Source organism: Ornithorhynchus anatinus, chromosome 5, assembly GCF_004115215.2.
Source record: "Ornithorhynchus anatinus isolate Pmale09 chromosome 5, mOrnAna1.pri.v4, whole genome shotgun sequence".
Lineage (NCBI taxonomy): Eukaryota > Metazoa > Chordata > Mammalia > Monotremata > Ornithorhynchidae > Ornithorhynchus > Ornithorhynchus anatinus.
The window spans coordinates 36,102,251-36,122,786 of record NC_041732.1 but is presented as its reverse complement, the minus strand read 5'-3'; the positions used below and the strand labels follow the sequence as shown (position 1 = coordinate 36,122,786).

The 20,536-nt window shown below is 40.5% G+C and overlaps 1 protein-coding gene and 1 non-coding gene across 3 annotated transcripts in view; one reads left to right on the top strand and one right to left on the bottom strand.

Moving 5' to 3' along the window:
* UNC5D (unc-5 netrin receptor D) overlaps window positions 1–20,536 on the bottom strand; it is a 532,332-nt gene that overhangs the window by 154,554 nt on the left and 357,242 nt on the right. The gene's annotated exons all lie outside the window — the stretch shown is intronic.
* Window positions 20,347–20,484, top strand: LOC114812369. The gene has a single exon (XR_003760025.1). It is a non-coding gene; the product is annotated as a small nucleolar RNA SNORA7 (small nucleolar RNA).

Here is a 20,536-nt window from a genome sequence, read left to right as displayed (position 1 = left end):
GATACATTTGATAGCAAGGAAAATCAGGAGACTAAAATAGTTCAATATTAGTGCTGTGAGTAACGATTCATTTCAGTGTACCATCAGTATTTTTTGAACACCCAGTATGTGCAGAGAACTGCACTGGAAGGAATGCTGTACTGGAGCAGACTCAATCTGTGTCCTCAAGGAGTATTCAATAAATATTTTATTAAATAAGTGAATGAATTGCTTGTGTCTTGTTTCCTAGACTGTTTCCTATTCTGTAACTTTGTCAATCAATGCCACTATTTCCGTTTTTTCACTTGGCTGGGGAAGTTGGGAGGCAAGCCCAGAGGGACTCTCAAAAGCTCATAACTTTGGCGTTATCCTCAGTTCACCTCTCTCATTCAACCTAAACATTCAGTCTTTCACAAACTCCTGTCCATTAAACCTTCATGACATTATTAAAATCCACACATGACTCTCCATCCAAACTGTTACCACGTTAATCCAATAATTTATCCTACCATACCTTGACTAATTCATCTGCCTCCTTGCTGACCTCCGTGGCTCCTGTCTATCCCATCTCCAGTCTACTGCCCAGATCACTTTTCTATAAAAACATTCAGTCCATGGTTTCCCACTCCTCAAGAATTTCCAGTGGTTGTCCATCCTCCTCCCCATCAAACAGAAACTCCTCACCATTGGCTTTAAAGCACTCAATCACCTTGCCCCCTCCTACATTACATCCTGATTTCCTACTACAGGTCAGCCCACACTTTTCAATACACCAATGCCAACCTACTCAATGTAATTTGATCTTGACTATCCCACTACCAACCTCTCACCCACATCCTGCCTTTGGCCTAGAACATGCTCCCTCTTCATATTAGCCAGACTGTCACCTTCCTGACCTTGAGAGCCTTACTGAAGGCACAACTCAAAGAGCTTGGACCTGAGAGACAGAGTACCTGGGTTCTAATCGTGAAACCTCCACCTATGTGACCTTGGGAAAGTCACTAGACTTCTCTGTGTCTCAGTTGCCTCATCTGTAAAATGGGGATTAAGACTGGGATCCCCATGCGGGACATGGATCGTGTCCAACCTCATTATCTTTTATCTACCCCAGCACTTAATATAATGTTTGGCACACAGTAAAACCTTAATACCATAAAAAATAAAAACAAAATGGGAATTAGAATTTGACCAAGTGTTAGAGGTGAACAATAGTGACAAGTCAAAGTTGATATCAACATTTAAGGATTTTGGAACAGGGAGGTTAGGGTTTGTAAATTCGAAGGGGGAAGGAATTTTATGAATCTCCCCCGACAAACTCCTTTTCTCTTCAAATTCACCAGATCACCACCCTCCCCATCCCTAAAGCCCTAAATTCTGGCATCATCTTCAATCTCCCCTTATCACTTATCTCTTTCTTTTGGTCACTGGCAATGAAAACAATATACTGGGGAGAAATGGGTTTAGGTGCAAGATGAGTATTTCAGTTTTAGGAGTGTCAGAGGTGTGGTGAGCTATCCAAGAGGAGATGTGCTGGATAGAATAATAAATTCAAAATTGAATAGCAGGAGGGTTGGGGCTGGCATCTGTATAGTGGGGGAATTAAAACCACATAAGAATATGAACTCCTTGAAAGAGTGAGGTTTGTCAGTGAGTCAATCCTATTTATTGAGAGCTTACTCTGTGCACAGCACTGTACTAAGCACTTGGGAGAATACAACAATAAACAGACACATTTCCTGCACTCAACGAGTCTACAATTTAGATAGAGAGCCAGGCCCATCCATCCCAGAAGTCACTCTCCCCACTCCCACTAGCAGGGATCAGTGAAAAGAGGAAGGGAGCCAGAATAGAGCATAGTAATTAGACATGGATGCTGTCCCTGGAAGGACTCACAATCTGCTCTTGCAACCCAGACCATTCCCCAAGTAAACAGAAGTTTGATTATCATTTAAAGTCCAGCAACTTGCCAACCTATTCTCCAACATAGAAATCCACACTAAAGCAGATAATCAGAGAAAATGCAGCTTCATTAATTTAATTTCTTGCCCTTGCATTGCCCATGTTGTATAGCTGTTTGCCCTCCTGAATGTATATGTCTGCTCCTTTAAGGACTACTAGATAGTCCTTTAATGCTGCTGACTATAGGGGTGCGTAATAAAGGTGATATGTCACTGCTGATGACTGGGAAAGGTCAACATTTCAAGCATGGGCCACAGAGCTCAGATTCATGCCACTAAATACTATAATGGTTTGATTTTAGGGCACAATCAAAAGAAAAAAGAAGGAGCCTCCAATTAAAAATAAGGTTGATGGCACCCAATCCTTTTTTCCCCCCATTTTAATTGGAATGCCTGCTTCTCCTTCTCTTCCTGAAGGCACTGTACAATGACTCACCACTAACTGAAGGAACTCAAGATTGCCCTGTAGCATACAGGGTACACTTTCAAGTGATGGACTGCTCATGGATCAGTTGACTTCAATTATTTTCCAGTGAGTAAGAAATAAATGACCTGGATAGTGCTGCAACCCTAGGTCCCCAGACTATAGTTCAGGAGAGCAAGGGGAGCAAATTATTGAAGTTGTCTTTGGTGCACTCCTTTATCTTACTAACCTGGGTTGTACAGGTATAGAGTGATCCACAAACGTTTTTTGGGTGTGCTAGGTAAGCGGATTTCTTGAATCTAGATAGAAAGATAAGCTTCAGACTCAATAGCCTCTGTCCAGTCCTTTCCCAGTTTGACCAGGTTTCTAATTACCTAGTAAATGCCTGTGGACTGCTAACAGATAAAGCTGACAGAAGGATATTTTCAGATAAGACTAGAGGTGGTTATTTTTGGTATGTTCAGCTAAGATAGCATTTGGGTACATAGCATTCATTGATACTAGTGTCTTTAAGATTAGAATCTGGGCAGTGATCATAGTGCACTTAAGGTATAAACCAGTCAGGTTTTCTTTGTGTGTTTTTTTCCCCAAACTCATCCTGGTTTATTTCTTACATTAAAGATAAAAATGATAATGTTTAAAGAACATTCGAGGAATAGACCCAGAAAGAGAGAGGCATACACAAACAGTGTTGAACCTATATCTATTTCTAATTGGAACTCAGAACCAGGATATAACAAAGCTAAAGCATCATGATAAATGGACCCCACTCCAAAGCAATAAATTACTTTTCAGAGGTAACCCGCATGGTTCTTATTTCTGATTACAACAGCAGCATTATCGTTTCTGCAGTGTATACAAAAGCAATAAAGGCCACACTGAATTATTCTTGGAGTTACAGCCAACTGTGAAGACTACTGATACAAAGCTTTCCTTGGTAAACAGTAAATGGCAAATAATACCATTTTTGTTTGGATGATGCAGGTGAAGTCATACCAATGGAAGCATCATTAAGTTCTGCTAATGAATCTTCCTACTATGCACAGTGGAAATAAATGTTTGAACTCAAAGCTATATCTATGTCTGAAGAAATACCATTATTGGTTAACAAATGTGTTCCATTTAGGCTGTATTGTTGGATGAATACTAAAAACAAACATGCACTGGGTCTTTTATATGAGAATAATTCAGTGCATTCTTCGGCAATATTTCATTGTAATTTGAGTAAATATACAATTATAGGGGTATATTTTTAAAAAGCAAAACCTTTAGCGCTACATTACTGTTTCAGTTTATGTCCTACAGACTCAAACCTGAGAGCACAGGTGCACTGTTTTAAGAAACGTGGGAAAACGGTAGAAGGAAGCTGAGCAACAGCAGAAATGATGGTCCAGAATTGATGGAAGCAGTGGAGAAAGGGGATCCTTTAACGATCTATCTGTCCATCAGATTCCTGCACTAAAGCTTCCTCCAAGGCTGTATAAGTGGACTTTGGAATCACACCACTCCTTAATTCCTGAGAGAGAGTGGTGATATTGTTTAACCCCATGCTTCCCTTGTCTAAACATTGAATCCCCCAGGATTCCCACTTGACTTCTGATCTCACTAAATTGTCCATATCTCTTTTCAGGAGAGGGGTGACTGGCCTTGAATAGAGGCTTTTGGAAGATCTTGATTGCTAAGAGGGAGATGGGAAACAACAGCTTATTCATTGCTTCATTCAATCGTATTTACTGAGCGCTTACTGTGTGCAGAGCACTGAACTAGGTGCTTTGAAAGTACAATTCGGCAACAGAGACAATCCCTACCCAACAACGGGCAAACATTCTACAAACATAAAAACATTTTAGCATGACATAGAGTTATCCTTAATTGCCCACATTGTGGAGTGTATTTTGGGGACATATTGTTCTTTTAAGCTCCACAGGCACACATGGAAAAAAATGCACAGACAGAAATGTCATCGTTGAACCTGCAGGTCAGATTGATCAATCTCTCTGCTCAGGCAACACAACTATCTCAATTAAATATAGCGAAAACATCTAGATTATGGTTAACAGTCATCTTTCTGAAGCAGTGTTATTTGTTTAATATGTTAAGCAATATCTATTGAATTGTCTCAGCACAAGCCTAAAAATACATGCTGTTAATGACTTTGTTTCCTTGTCTCCGGAGAAGCACTGACAAGTCTGCTACCTCCACAGGACAGGTTTTACCGGCTATCAGTGGGGTCAGTGGATCAACAAACAAACCACAGACTATTGTGGTTTTAGATTCTCACTAAAATGTAAGCTCCTCCCACTAGGCTGTAAGCTTCTTAAAGGCAGGGACTGTTTCTACCTATTTTACTCTGCCAAGTGCTTAGTAATTAATTTCATTATTGATTAAATCATAAGGTATCGGTAGGGTTTGATTGCACTACAGTTGACCAAGGCACCACTGGAATTGTTCATAAACAGTCTCAACAACCCTGGGCTTGACAGTTACTTCCCCAACACTATTTTTGTCACTGGAAACAATGACAATGATAGAGACACACGACTCAAGTTATTATAGATTTAAAATGTGAAATTTATCACTTTAGAGCCCCTACACCTCTTCAACCATATCAGGAAACCTCGTGGTTTATGTCCTCAAAGCCCCCATTACTCTAAAGAGTCAATGCTCTCTCAGGTTGCCTGACTCAATCTTAGAGGCAAATTTGGAACCAACTATCACTGAACGAGAGTCTGATTCTGGCTGAACAGTTCTTTTCCTGCTATTTAAGTCCTGTTTCTGAGAAGTGACACCTGGGAGAGGATACAAGAAATAGGAGGAGGAAGGGAAAAAGACGGCTTTGGTCTTTTATTCTCCTACTCTTTGAAGTTCAGGGCATCGCAGTAGCTTTTCAGAAGAACTTTTTAACATAAGTCCTTCTAGTGCTAACACGCTCAGAGTGGCCTAGCTGAAAGACTCTGTTCTATCCTGCTGGTAGGAACTGAGATGTATTTCCTGCCAGTTAATAATGCAACTATTCTAAGTCTTTACCGAACCAGGAATGGTCCTAACCTAGGTCCTCTGCACAGTACTAAACACTCTATTGGCACAGGGCTCCTCACTTTTGGCTTTAAAGAACTCAATCACCTTGCCCTTTCTTACCTTACCTCTCTGATTTTTTATTACAACCCAGTCTGCACACTTCACTTCTCTAATGCCAACCAACTCATTGTACCTCAATCTTGTCTGTCTCACTGCCAAGCCTTCACCCACATCCTGCCCCTGGCCTGGAACTCCCTCCTCCTTCATATCTGACAGATGATCACTCTCCCTACCTTCGAAGCCATATTGAAGGGACATCTCCTACGAGAGGCCTTCCCTGACTAAGCCCTCATTTCCTCTTCTCCCGCTGCCTTCTGCATCACCCATGCACTTAGATTTGCACACTTTATTCACCACACCCTCAGCCCCACAGCACTTATGCCCATATCCGTAATTTATCTACATTATATGCATTGTCTGTCTCCCCTCCTATCCTGTAAGCTCCTTGTGGACAGGGAACATGTTTACCAACTCTTTTATATTGTAATGTTGGTATTTGTTAAGCGCTTACTATGTGCCGAGCACTGTTCTAAGCACTGGGGTAGACACAGGGGAATCAGGTTGTCCCACGTGGGGCTCACAGTCTTCATCCCCATTTTATAGATGAGGTAACTGAGGCACCGAGAAGTTAAGTGACTTGCTGAAAGTCACACAGCTGACAAGTGGCAGAGCCGGAGTTCGAACCCATGACCTCTGACTCCAAAGCCCGTGCTCTTTCCAGTGAGCCACGCTGTCATCTCTACTCTCCCTAGCACTTAGTACAGGGCTCTGCACACAGTAAGTACTCAGTAAATAGAACTATTTGATGGATTATTGGAGTATGATGAATAAGAGTGAAATGAGGGAGGCCCCTGCTTGAATGGAAACCATTCTGTTGGGAAAATCAAATGACTTTATTAATAAGAAGGTTCTGGTATATTTTGATTCTCTGCCTCATCTCATACCATTAAAGGGGTCATTCAGAGGCTAAAATGCACATCGGACAGCATACATGCATCTTCTTAATAACACAATGCACGCCCAATGAATTCAATAATTGATTAATTAGGAACGAGGCACTGCTGTTTCAGCTACCTTAAATATGGTAAATTAATCCTAAATAAGTGGTCTGTCACCCAGTGAAAAAGAAATTTCCACGGCCATGAGCTAGAAGTATCCTGCTACTTAAAAATCAGAGTTTTCATGGGTCTGAAGAACTAAAAATGGATTTAAAAATCATCATTTAGACATGAGGAATAAGAGATGAAGTTATCCCAAATACGGTCTATGGCAGCTGTGGGGGGCACTAAATTCAGCAAGGGGGGAGCAGTTGCTGAGGGTGAAGGAACTGCCTGGGTGTTGGCTGTCTGCAGTCATCAGAACATTGCAATGGGTCTAATCTACATGGTAGATCACTGCTGTCCCTCTCTTCAAAGCCTTAATGAAGGCACATCTCCTCCAAGAAGCCTTCCCTGACTACGCCCTCTTCTCCTCTCCTCCCATTTCTTTCTACATGACCCTGACTTGCTCCCTTCATTCATTCTCCCTTTCAGCCCCACAGCACATATGTATCTGTAATTTATTTATATATATATAAATATCTGTCTCCCCTCCTAGACTGTTAGCTTGCTGTGGGCAGGGACTGTGTCATTTTATTGTTGTGTTGTACTCTCCCAAGCACTCAGTACAGTGCTTTGCAGACAGAATGAATCAGTCCTTCTCCCGCATGGGGCTCACAGTCTCAATACCCATTTTACAGATGAGGTAACTGAGGCCCAAAGAAGTGAAGTGACTTACCCAAGGTATCACAGCAGACAGTTTTAATGGGGATTAAAACTGAGCCCCATGTGGGACAGGGACTGCGTCCAATTTGATTAGCTTGTATCTACCCCCCAGCACTTAGGACAGTGATTGACACATAGGAAGCGCTTAATAAATATCAATTTTATCATTATTATTATTATAATTGTCTCAAATCACAGTCTCTGATCAGCATTGTTTTCTTAGATGGATTGTCTGCTATGCCTAACCAAGTCTTGCTGCCAAGTGAGGGGGAATGAATTAGGGAAACCAAGACATCTCTTCTTCCTTAAACTGAAAAGTGGAAGAATGTCAAAGGAAAAGGTCTATTAAAAAGCCATCTAGTTTCTCTTCTTGACAGCACAAGAGTGTTCAGCTCAGCACATCCCAGATCCTGAGTGATATGTCCAATTGGGACTGTTACTTATGTACAAGTAGGTGCACATCTTATGGATGTGGAAAAGGAAAAAAAAAGGTTTAAAGGTAACTATAGTAGGAAAAACATGCCAATTATGTAAAAATGTATCTATGTGCTTAATACATCATTAAAACATCTTACAGGTATTTAATGTCTCATTAAAATTGAATCCTGACCTGCCTAAAACAGTATGTTTCAAAAAAAAGTATTTGTTTGAGTTTGTACTAATTAAATTTGGTAAATTCCAATAGATTAGCAAAGCACCCAGCAAGGAAAGCAATCTGTTGTGATGTCTTTTCTCTTCCCTCTGTTGCTGGTTACTTGAGGCTTAAGAATGGATCTGGACCTTTGAAAGTCACAGATATGCAGCTAAAAAGGGGGGATTCTGGACCTAATCCTTCATGGAAATAGGGAATAAAGCCAAAACAGCCTACACTCCACAGGCAACATAAAATGATGTGACACTGAAGCCATGGGAGAAAGGGAGGGACGTGAGGGAAATCCTGGAAGCAGCAGGGGCACTGAGGGGTAAAGACATCCAAGGAAAGAACTGGAAGTTGGGAGGGGAGGCAAGAAGGGGAGAGAGAGGGAAAGGGAGAAAGAGATGAAAAGGATAGTTTGGAGGAGAGACAGGAATTGGTGCCAGTGAGAGATCTGATCATGGGGAACCAGCACTGCTGACCTCTTCTCACCTGCCACTTTTCCTTGGTTAGGGAGAGGCTGGGGTATGGGGAGCCACACTCCTGGCTTCTCTACGTTCATTCATTCAGTCACAGTTATTGATCACTTACTGTTTTCAGGGCACTGTACTAAGCACTTGGGGGAGTACAATACAAGAAAAACAGACACATTCCCTGCCCACAACCAGTTTACTCTAGAGCTCCTCTAAGATCTGTCATCTGGCCCTCTAGCCTCTTCTCAGGAGGGAAAGGAGCAGCAGGAAAGTGGATAAGCAGAAATATGCACTGGAGTAACTGATAATTACAGAAATATCCTTGCTGCACTCTTTCACACAATATTTCACTGAGGAACCTTGCTGAGGCAGACAGACCAAAACAAGACCTGAAGTGAAGGTTCTTGAAATATAATCACCCTAACTAGAAACCAGGAAAATCTGTATTAGAAAATAGTTGCCTCCTGCTGTAGCTTCTGAGCTGACAGGCCTGCAGAAAATGAAAAATCTGACAGAAAACCACTTCCCTGCACTGGTCAAATTGCTAATAATTCAGCAATGCTCTTAGTATCTGGGAGGACAATAAATGGATATAGTACTTGTAGACCGAGGTATTCAAGACAGGTACCTCTGGGATAAGCCTGTGTTCCCACACCCTTTTCAAAGAACAAAACTGAACAAAAAGTCATTATACTAATTGTCATCTCTAACAGTATAACAAACCCTAGGCAGTTTGTCCAAAATTCAAGACCAGCATTTAAAGGGGTTAACATTTCTTTGAAAATGATACTACATGTGATTTCCCTCTGGGGAATATAATGTCTTTATTTTAAGTATCAACTTGGAAAAGATCAAATCCTGGCAGTCATACCAATATCTTTGCAGTTTATAACCCCATTTCCTTACCTAAAAGCAGCGAAATATTTTATTAATTAGTAATACTAATTGTTGCATTTGTTAAGTGCTCACTATGTGCCAGGGACTGTACTACGTGCTGGGGTAGATAGAAGCAAATCAGGTTGGACACAGTTCATGTTCCACATGGGCCTCACAGTGTTAATCCCCATTTTACAAATGAGGTAACTGACAGACAGAGAAATGAAATGACTTGCCCAAACTCACACAGCAGACAAGTGGCAGAGCTGGGATTATAACCCAGCTGCTTCTGACTCCCAGGTCTGTGCTCTATCCACTAGGAAAGACTGCTTAGTTTAAGGAGGAGTTCTAATTAACTGGATATTTTCATAATTAAAAAAAATTACTAAATATTGTCTACCTTTGTTTCCAAAATGACCTGCTTATTGTAAACTCAACGTGGGCTGGGAACATGCCTACCAACTCTGCTGTCCTGTACTCTCCCAAGCACATATAGTGCTCTGCACACAGTAAACACTCCCAAGCCAACTGATAGAAAATGTATGCCTAATATACTTTTTCTTAAGGTTATGATACTCTTCAGGAGATGAGATACTCTTCAGTTTTGGCAACTACTACTTCTTAATGCTGAACAATTTTTAATTCAATTCTTCCGATTAAGAAGTCACCAATCAAAGGTTAAGATTGAGAAGAAGTCTAACTCCACTATTTTTTCCTAAAAATCTCTCCTGAGGAGTAAGTAGCCCTAAAAAAATTACACACAGAGAATATGCATCACATTTCAGAGGGGAAAAAAAGAGGGTTTAACATTCAAGAACTGTGAACCAAAAGAAACTTTTCTCCAAAAGGAACAAAACTCAGAGACAAGCTTTTCTTTTCTTTAGTCTAAGGTGGTGCACTGCAAACAGGTATGCATTGAATGTTCAATCCCTTCAAATGTGAGTTGTTTAATGGATCAATATTGAAGTGACATATAATACAGTTCACAGTTTTGACAGGCTCTCTTCGTTTGTGTATTTTTTTTTTTAACAGAACAGTCATTTTCACATAGGAGGAGAATTTTCAGTTCTGGCACCAACTGTAATTTCCTGTTGGTTTATCTCTTTCAAGACAGGTTTGTGATAATGTAAGAGCCCTATAATCTTTGATACCTTAGTATCTTGCTCCAGCAGAAATTCAGACCTGAAAGTTGTATGTCATCCACTAGAGATCAAATCCAGTACTTCAAATTTGTGCTTCTCATCCATATGGCTGTCAGGAAAAGTGGGATCCCCAGGAAGCACTAATTTTATTAATGCCCCTTTTAAAGCAAATTAAAAGCTCTGGAAACCATAACTGGTAAATAAAACAATTAGCCATAAAATGTATTTAACTATATCCTTGAAGGGTAAGCAAATGTCCCAAGATTGGTTAATTGTACCATTTAAAGCAACAGTGGTTATTTACTGAATATCTTTTGCTTTCAGAACAGTACACTAAGTTTTGGGGAGATAGATGATTCCTGCCCTCAAGGAGTTAATTATCTAATGGAGAAGACAGACAGAAACTATGATTAGTTAGTGGGAGTAGGATGAAAAATGAAAAGGGAGTTTTAAATTGGCAGGAAAAGATGGATACGTAAATTGATAGTAGAGTAGATATAAATATGCATGTCAATGCTTGAGGTCATATGATATGACCTGAAAAGGAAGAAATTAACCGAGTAATGTCTCTAAGTTTACTAGGACTAGCCTGGTCAAGTTACCTTTATGCTGACAATGGATGTAGCCCTCAAAAAGTTTTGATGGTTTTCCTGAAATATTGTATTTGTAAGTAACTTGAGGCCAGGGATCACATCTACTAACTCTTGTTTATTGTCCTAAGTGCTAAAATCAATGCTCTGCACAGAGGAAATGTTCAAGAATTACTTCCAATTGACTGATATGTATCTCACCTATTTTAACCCAAGTCCACCAAAAATTTCACTCTGTCATGGAACCAGTATTTAAGCCTTTATTTTATAGCAGAAACATGTCTCAGAGGATGCTGAACTGATTTCTTTCCTGCTCGTCTTTCATGTCACTGAATTATATTTGCACTTACAATATCAGAAATCACCAAGGGTGCAGTAGGGTGTTCCATCTTACACGCTTTTCCTCCTCCTCCTCATCATTAAAATAGAGCAATACTTTCATTCAATTCAACTATATTTACTGAGCGCTACATGCAAAAGCACTGTACTAAGTGCTTGGTAGAGTATGATAACACAACAGACAGACATATTCCTGCCTGTAACAAGCTCACAGTCTAAAGGACTTGAGAATCTTAGTTACAGTGAAGCTGGATAAGGCAATGAATCTCAGTTACAGTGAAGCTGGATAAGACAATGTGAGAATTTGGTCTTGAAAAGCCTTTCTTACTCAATGGTTGAAAAGCACAAATGCTACTCTCTAAGTGATTCCGTTAAGCTGCTGGACCCCTGTGTCCCCAGGCTACTCTTCTATTATACTTTGTGGAAAAGACTTAGAACCCTGTACTTACAAGGAGCATCACTGATCTCAGTCCTTTCCTTTATTTACTTATTGTCTATGAAATGCCCCTTCTGAGAGTACACTGGAGCCACAGCATCATCTGGCTATTTAAGGAAAAAATCTCTCTCTCTCTCTCTCTCTCTCTCTCTCTCTCACACACACACACACACACACACACACGACTTCTTTCATTTATTGCTCTTATCTTTGTTCCAGAATGATACTGATAAGAGTACTTCATAGCTTTAAAAATCAGGCTCACATATTTAGGAATAACAACAACATCGAGAGTCCTTTAAATATCCCAGAAAACGGAGCTTCATTTCTGTCACAGTACCTTATTGTGAGGCAAATGATTGTTGTTGAAAAGTAACCCCAGTAAGGAAATGCTGGTATGGACCTCTGCTTTCTCAATATTGTTATTTAAAATGCAACTATCAACTTTTCTCATGAAATGATCAAAGACAAACCTTCTCTATCAATGAGGGGGAAACCTGTAGTGAGTATGGATGAAAATCCTAAAGTAGAATTTTAGCCAAAGTCACTCTGCCACTGACTTTTTCTATCTTCCCTCTGTTCTTCCCCAAATCTAGATAACATCATCATATAGAGACAACCTCAATGGCAGCTAAAGGACTAGAGTGACATCTGTTCTGGAATTGAAAGCATAATGGAATGACATGGTCTGTCATGTTTTACTTTGGTAGTGACATAGGAAATAAAGACTGAGGTCAACAGTCCATACAGTTCAAAACAACTGTTCTTGAATAAGTTTCTAAAGGGACTGGTCTTTTGAAGTTCCCTTAATATCAACAAATATTGGGAAAGACTTTCCCCACAGGAAATACAGCATGTCTCTTTTTTCCTTCATTCAGTTTGAACACAAAACAAATTTGGGTTTGAGATGAGTCTCCCTTTTACTCATCATCCATACCAGTGGTGTGCAAAAATCTAGATAGCTGATGGGAGATCACAGTGAAATGTGAAATACTTGATCCCTGTCCTACAGGAACTCACAGCCTAATTGGAGGGTGGGTTCAAAGACTGCAAGAGACACTGAATACACTCTGAAATATTAAGTAAAAAATCTGTAAGAATTAACAAATGGAAAGCAACTATTATCAAGATAAAGGATGGGTCCAAACACGAGCAGTGTCTTGCTCAGCTCACAGTTTTTGCATTTCTCAACTATTTAAAGAAAAAAAAATCACTGCTGTCTGCCTAGCCAAGGGATGAGGTCTCAGTTCCTACATTCAGGAGAGCAGAAAGGAGAGGAGAATTCAATCCCTAGACCTCCCTGAGCACTAAGACTGGAAGACTGCTATCTTAGCCACATTGTCCCAGACTTTCTCCCATTATTACTGCCTTAAGTGGAGGGAGTAGAAGGATGATTTGGGCTACAACAGTGGTTATTGGAAGAAAGTATGAAAATTTCTGGCCACTGAAGCACTTTGAACTGGCATGGAGGGAGGTCAGCAGCTTCATGGCCCCATATCTACAATGAATGGAATTCAGGATGAACATAACTTCTTATTAAACATTTTATTGGACTATCCCAGGTTTTGAATTGACGGGGCATATTTATAAATGACCACCCCATATATTTATTTTACAAATGTGCTATTCAGCTGACTCTGCACCTCTGTGCAAATGATAGAATCAAGCTATCTATTCCATTGGAAAAAGTCCAATATGGAAGAGGAGAAACTGAATCTATTCCTAGATGTATCACTGACCAATGGAAAAGTCATATAAAGGAAGCATTATGACCCAGTGGAAAAAGCACAGGTCTGGGATTCAGGACATATAGGTTCTAATGTTAGCTCTGTTACTTGCATGCTATGTGACCTTGGGCAAGTTACTTAACTTTTCTGAAGCTCAGTGTCCTCATCTGTAAAATGAGGATTAAATACCCACTCTTCCTCCCACTTAAACTTTGAGCCCCATGTGAGACAGGAGCTGTGTCTGATCTATCTCAACACTTAAAAGAGCACTTGACACACAGTAAATGCTTAACAAATAGCATAATCATTATTATTATTAAAACTCAATTTCCCCATTGAGGTAATATGAACTACTATAGGCAAGGGGCTCTGTGCTCCTTGGAAGAAGGTGAGAAGTTGTAACATGTAAGTAGATAGAATGCACAGGGCTAAGAAAGGTTAACATGTTAACAGATGTAGTGCACAGGGCTAAGAAAGGATGGCTTGAGTGCTTTCAAGAACAATAGACAAAACAGCATTATTCTTTTTTTGTATGTGTTAAGCCAGAGCCCCATATTACAGGGATTGCAAAAATCTTCTTTTGAGATATTTACTTTTCTTTCAATCATATTTACTGAGTGCTTACTATGTGCAGAGCAATGTACTCAGTGCTTGGGTGAGTATAATATAACAGAGTCGGTAGACGTGTTCCCTGCCCACATTGTAAACTGGATTTCAGCACATGCAATACCAGTTACTCATGATATTATGTAGAGTGCAAAAATCTTCTTTTGAGATATTTACTTTTCTTTCAATCATATTTACTGAGTGCTTACTATGTGCAGAGCAATGTACTCAGCGCTTGGGTGAGTATAATATAACAGAGTCGGTAGATGTGTTCCCTGCCCACATTGTAAACTGGATTTCAGCACATGCAATACCAGTTACTCATGATATTATGTAGAGAGCCATTTAGCAAAAAGAACTAATGCAATAGAATATAAAAAATTAAAGCTCACAACCTTTATGCCCAGAGAGGGCTCTACTCTTTCCTCTTGTCCTTTCTTCATTCTAAGTCTGACCTGATTTTCTTGAATCTACTCCAGTGTTCAGCAGTTATTGCCACATAAGAAGTTTTTAGCCAACACCATGATTATTATTCCCAGTGATGATTTTTTCAGGCTATCAATCATTGGTATTTATTCAATACCCACCAAATCCTTACCGAATACCTACTACTAAAAAGGAGTGTGGCCTAGTGGATAGAACGCAGAAATGGGAGTCGAAAGGACCTGTGTTCCAAGCATGACTCTGCCAATTGCCTGTTGTGTGACCTTGGACAAGTCACAACTTCTCTGTGCCTCAGTTAATCATTGGTTAAAGTGGGGATTAAGACTGTGAGCCCCATAAGGGAGAGGGATTGTGTCCAATCTGAATAGCTTGTATCTAGCCCCTAGTACTTAGTACAGTGCCTGGAATTTAGTAAGCACCTAAATATCATTAAAAAAAAGAGTCTTGCATTAAGAGCTTGGGTGAGTACAACCCAAACCGAAAAACAGGTTCCCTGCTCTCAAGGAGTTTATTATCTAATAGGGACAAAAATAAATTACAAATAGAAGTCACAGATGGAAGATAGAAATATAACAAGAAACAGTACAGTACCACCAATATTGGTTTGTATTAATCTGTCCTGAATCAAAAGGTCTTGAAAGAAAATGAGAACTTTCCAATAGCCAGGCAGCTATTTGGCATCATATTTCTATTTTGACTTCCCTCCATATAAGCTCTCCTCCTCCCTTTCCTTTTTAGCCTTATCTTTACTAGAAGAGTAGAGGAAATGAATACTTCTCAGTCAATAATATTCATGGTTACAACTCCAAAGGCAGGTATACCTTTGTATGGATTTTTCAGCAGAAAATTCAGTTTCCATGCACATGGAAACTTAAGTGTTTTTGCAGATTACACCATGCAGACTAAACTAAATTTTTTGGAACCATGATCCATTAACCCAGACACTGCCCTGGGAATCCTGAAATTCTGATTACAGAAAGCATTCTGATCTTTTCCGATTCTCACCTTATTCACCCACACTTCCGCTGACTTGGAAGTCTTTGAGGGTACACCCAAAATCTGAGAAGGCTGGCAGCAAAATAAAGCGTTGAACACAGGGCTGTCAGCCACTGCAGTCGATTGGGTCAATCCTGGGCCAATGAATTCCAGGAGGATGAAGAAGAAAATAATCTAAAGGCCACTATTTGCACAACCTCAGACAAAGGATTTCAAGACTTATTGTGTTGAGTTAAGAAGCAGGGTATTGGTGTCAAATTCTTATAATTAGAGATGAGAGGAACTGAGAGAACCAATCTCCTTCTTGATTACTTAGAAAAAAATAAAAGCAAACACAAAGACACCTTTACTCCACTGCTAGACACCCTTGGTGGTAAGGGATACTTTCTAACAAATAAAATGCTTTGTTTTGTTTTCCAAGCAGACAAAATTATGGGCTACCACATTCTGAAAAGACAAAGGGTGAAGGAGGAGGTGATTTAAGTAAAAAAATGATGAAGGTTCTCATCAGCATGAGCATGGAATCAACCACTGCTCACCAGACCCCATGTAGGAGGACTAGGGTTAGCTACTGAAGCACAAAAGTGGTAATCCAACTTCTCCACAAATACCATGGCAGGTGAATAGAATTCATCACTGCAGTATGTTTGCTGCAGTATGTTGTACAAGCAGGAAACCTGAATATCTTTGAGAAGGGACTGGACAAATTCAGGGATGAAACATCTTAGAGGAAAAGTTCCCGAATTTTAGTAGAAAAGTTAGGGATTTCAAAAGATGCATTATAGACAGTGAGGATGTATGTCAAAGACAACAACCATCACACTTCAAGCATCCTGTATGGCCCTATTGGAGAAGGAATAAGACACCAGATGAACCACTGGCCTGACCTAGGAGAGTACTATTTACATTCTTAAATTGTTTCACATCTATCCCTCCATGATGGATATTTATATTTTTGTGGCATGGGAATGCACCTGAGTAAATTTCAGGGCAATGGAGAGATGGTCAAAAAGAGGTTAAAGCCAAACATTCTGCTTTTTCAAACCTAAACCATCATACTATCTTTTCATCTGTTTGTCTTAGACTAAGATCCCTACTCACTTCGTAACACATTGGTCAGGAGCAGTATTAGGGGTAAGCATCCTAATAGCACAGTTTTCTTTGATTACAATATCACTCTTCTCCCAACCCAAGATGTATCCCATAGTGTCCATAACCTATGTCAAAGTGCCATGGACTCTTTTCTTCTGCAGTACTGTATCATCATCTTGACTCCAAATGCAGCAAGCTGACTAGAAGAAATGCTGCTCTTTCTTCTCATAACAATAATAATGATGACGGTATTTAAGTGCTTACTATGTCCAAGCACTGTTCTAAACTCTGGGGTAGATACAATGTAATCATATTGTCCCACGTGGGGCTCACAGTCTTCATCCCCATTTTACCAATGAGGTAACTGAGGCACAGAGAAATTAAATGACTTGCCCAAAGTCACAGCTGACAAGTGGTGGAGTTGGCATTAGAACCCACCACCTCTGACTCCCAAGTCCGTGCTCTTTCCACTAAGGCACGCTGCTTCTAAGTGTGTTCCAATAAGTTCATAAATGTGTTCATAAACATGTTCCTATCTCCATGCACATCAAACACACTGAAAAATGCTGAAAGGAAATTATTTTAATTTTATTTTCTCCATAACACTATTTATAAACTTTCAAAACTAAATAACTTGTTTCCTTGTGCCTTCACATAAAATTTGTCTCCAAAATGTTCTTAATTCTCTCAATCACTGAAGGACTGGGAAACAAATTCATGCATCCATAACAGGAGCTTTCTAGTCAGAGCATGAGAACTTTGTGGTTCATATCTTTCTCATTTTAGTACCCCCATTAGCTGAAATGTGTTTGGCTATGGGGTTTTTATTTTGTGAACTTTGTCACACTCCTTTGTGCACTGACTTTCTTAGTTAGGAGTTAAATTCAGGAGTAAAAATTGATGGCATGCCTGTATCGAGGGAAAATAAGCAATGTGTTCATTAACTAGCACTGAAGTGAAGGACTGGGGATCCAGACAAATATGATGAACTGTGGAATGTACAAGAGAACCAACTTGATACACAGCTTGGCAGTGATGGGTTAGGACCAACCACGGGCCCCGGTAGTTAGCTTAGTCAAGTTAGGCAAGTTTCCAGTTAGTGACTGTTGGTGGGATAAAGAGGAAAAGCCTAAAGTCTCATACCCTGAGATAATCCATTGGTAGCTAAAATTAAGGACACAAGGTCAGTCATGCCCAGAGATCAGCATCCTTCATATCAATACACCTTCCTTAGGCATTCATATTGTTTCCAGCAGGTGAGCAGATTTCAGGGAATTTCAATGGTCAGGATAACATTCTTTATCATTTTGGAGTATTTGAAAAAAAAAACATCTGGGATCACCTTTAGTTATCCTCCTAATACCAATGTGACTGGGAATATTAATTAAACTAGATCAGACCTGAGAAAACACAGAATCCATGAAATGAATTCAGCAGGGCTTGAAAACAGATTTCCAAATGCCTTTAGGTGACATTTGCAGATATTATAATAGGTATTTTGGTTATAACCAGTTCTTGATCTTAAGTATAAGGAGCCTGTGATTGCTCTTTGAGAATTCCATGGACTTTTGAACAGCAGGTTGGGAAGGCTGACAAGACTTTTATGATGAGAATGAAGGATGGCAGGAAATTTGAATGCATGTCATTCATTCATTCATTTGTATTTATTGAGCGCTGTGTGCAGAGCACTGTACTAATCACTTGGAAAGTACAATTCAGTAACAAATAGAGACAATCCCTACCCAACAACGGGCTCACAGTCTATGTCAAGTGCTAGTACAGTGCAAGCACGTGGTACAGTGCTCTGCACACAATAAGTGCTCAATAAATATGATTGAATGAAGGAATGAATGCTAATGCCCTCATGAAATCCCAGTTAGAAATTCAGCTGGCAACTCTAATGCTGAAAAAATGCTGTAATAAAGTTCAGGATTAGAGCGTGGGTGCAGAAAAGCTCTGGGCATATCACTCCCCTTCTTAAAAACCTTCAGTGGTTGCCTATCAAACTCCACACGAAACAAAAACTTCTCACTGTAGGCTTCAAGGCTCTCCATCCCCTTGCCCCCTCCTACCTCTCCTCCCTTCTCTCTTTCCACTGCCCACCCCGCACGCTCTGCTCCTCTGCTGCCCACCTCCTCACCATCCCCCGTTCTCGCCTATTCCACCGTCAACCCCTGGCCCACGTCCTCCTGCTGTCCTGGAAAGCCCTCCCTCCTCACCTCCACCAAACTAACTCTCTTCCCCTCTTCAAAGCCCTACTGAGAGTTCACCTCCTCCAAGAGGCCTTCCCAGACTGAGCTTCCCCTTTTCCCTCTGCTCCTTCTGCTACCTCTCTGCCCCCACTTCACCTCCCCTCAGCTAGGCGCCCTTTCCCCCCCTTTACCTCTGCTCCTCCCCCTCTCCCTTCCCTCCCCTCAGCATTGTGCTTATCTGCTCATTTGTATATATTTTATTACCCTATTTATTTTGTTAATGAGATGTTCATCCCCTTGATTCTATTTATTGCTCTTGTTTTTGTCTGTCTCCCCCGATTAGATTGTAAGCCCATCAATGGGTAGGGCTTGTCTCTATCTGTTACTGAATTGTACATTCCAAGCGCTTAGTACAGTGTTCTGCACATAGTAAGTGCTCAACAAATACTATTGAATGAATGAATTCTAGGGTCAATCAATCAATCATTCAATGGCATTCATTAAATACCATGTGCAGAGTATTGTTCTAAGGGCTTGAGAGAGTACAGAAATGATGATAATGATTGTTAAGCTCTTACTATGTGCCAAGCACTGTTGTAAGCGATGGGGGAGATACAAATTTATCAGCTTGTCCCAAGTGGGGCTCACAGGCTCAGTGGAAAGAGCACGGGCTTTGGAGTCAGAGGTCATGGGTTCGAATCCTGGCTCCACCACTTGCCAGCTGTGTGACTGTGGGCAAGTCACTTAACTTCTCTGTGCCTCAGTTACCTCATCTGTAAAATGGGGATTAAGACTGTGAGCCCCATGTGGGACAACCTGATTCCCTTGTGTCTACCCCAGCGCTTACAACAGTGCTCTGCACATGGTAAGCACTTAACAAATACCAACATTATTATTATTAACCCACATTTTACCGATCAGGTAACTGAGGCATAGAGAAGTGACTTGCCCAAAGTCACACAGCTGACAAGTGGCAGAGCCGGGATTGGAACCCACAACTTCTGACTCCCAAGCCCATGCTCTTTCCTCTAAGCCATGCTGCTTCTGTAATAATAACAGTACAGTTCCCGGCACATAGTAAGCACTTAACAAATGCTATAATTATTAATTATTATTATTATTATTATTATGTAAGTGCTTAATAAGTGCCAAGCACTAGGGTAGATTCAAGCTAATCAAGTTGGATGCAGTCATTGTCCTGCATGGGGCTCACAGTTTTAATCTTCATTTTACAGATGAGGTAAATGAAGCACAGAGAAGTTAACTGACTTGCTCAAGGTCACACAGAAGACAGGTGGCAGAGTTGTGATTAGAACCCAGAATCCTCTAACCATTAGGCCACGCTGCCTCTACCACTGAGTAGATAGATCTGATCCTTGTCCTTAAGGAGTTTCTACTCTAATGGGGCTTATAGTCTAGAGTGGCTTACCACCTAGAGGGACTTACTTCCTAGTGCATCTCACAAGCTAGACTGCAAGTTCATTGAGGTCAGGGAATATGAGTACCTATTCTGCTTTATGGTACTCTCCCAAGAACTTAATACTGTTATCTGCACACAGTTAGTGCTCAATAAATGCCATTTACTGATTGATTGACACCCCTCTCAGGGTCACACCTGGAGAGTGTCCAGTACTCTACCAGTCTCGACTACGGGAGGGAGAGTCAAGCAGAGACATATCCATTCCATTCCTTGCTTGGTCAGTGGCTAGTGAGGGGAAGGCAATCTGCTATAAGTCAAAACTCATCTTTTCTGGGCAGCAGAGGTATGGGAGAAAGTCAAGGGTGGA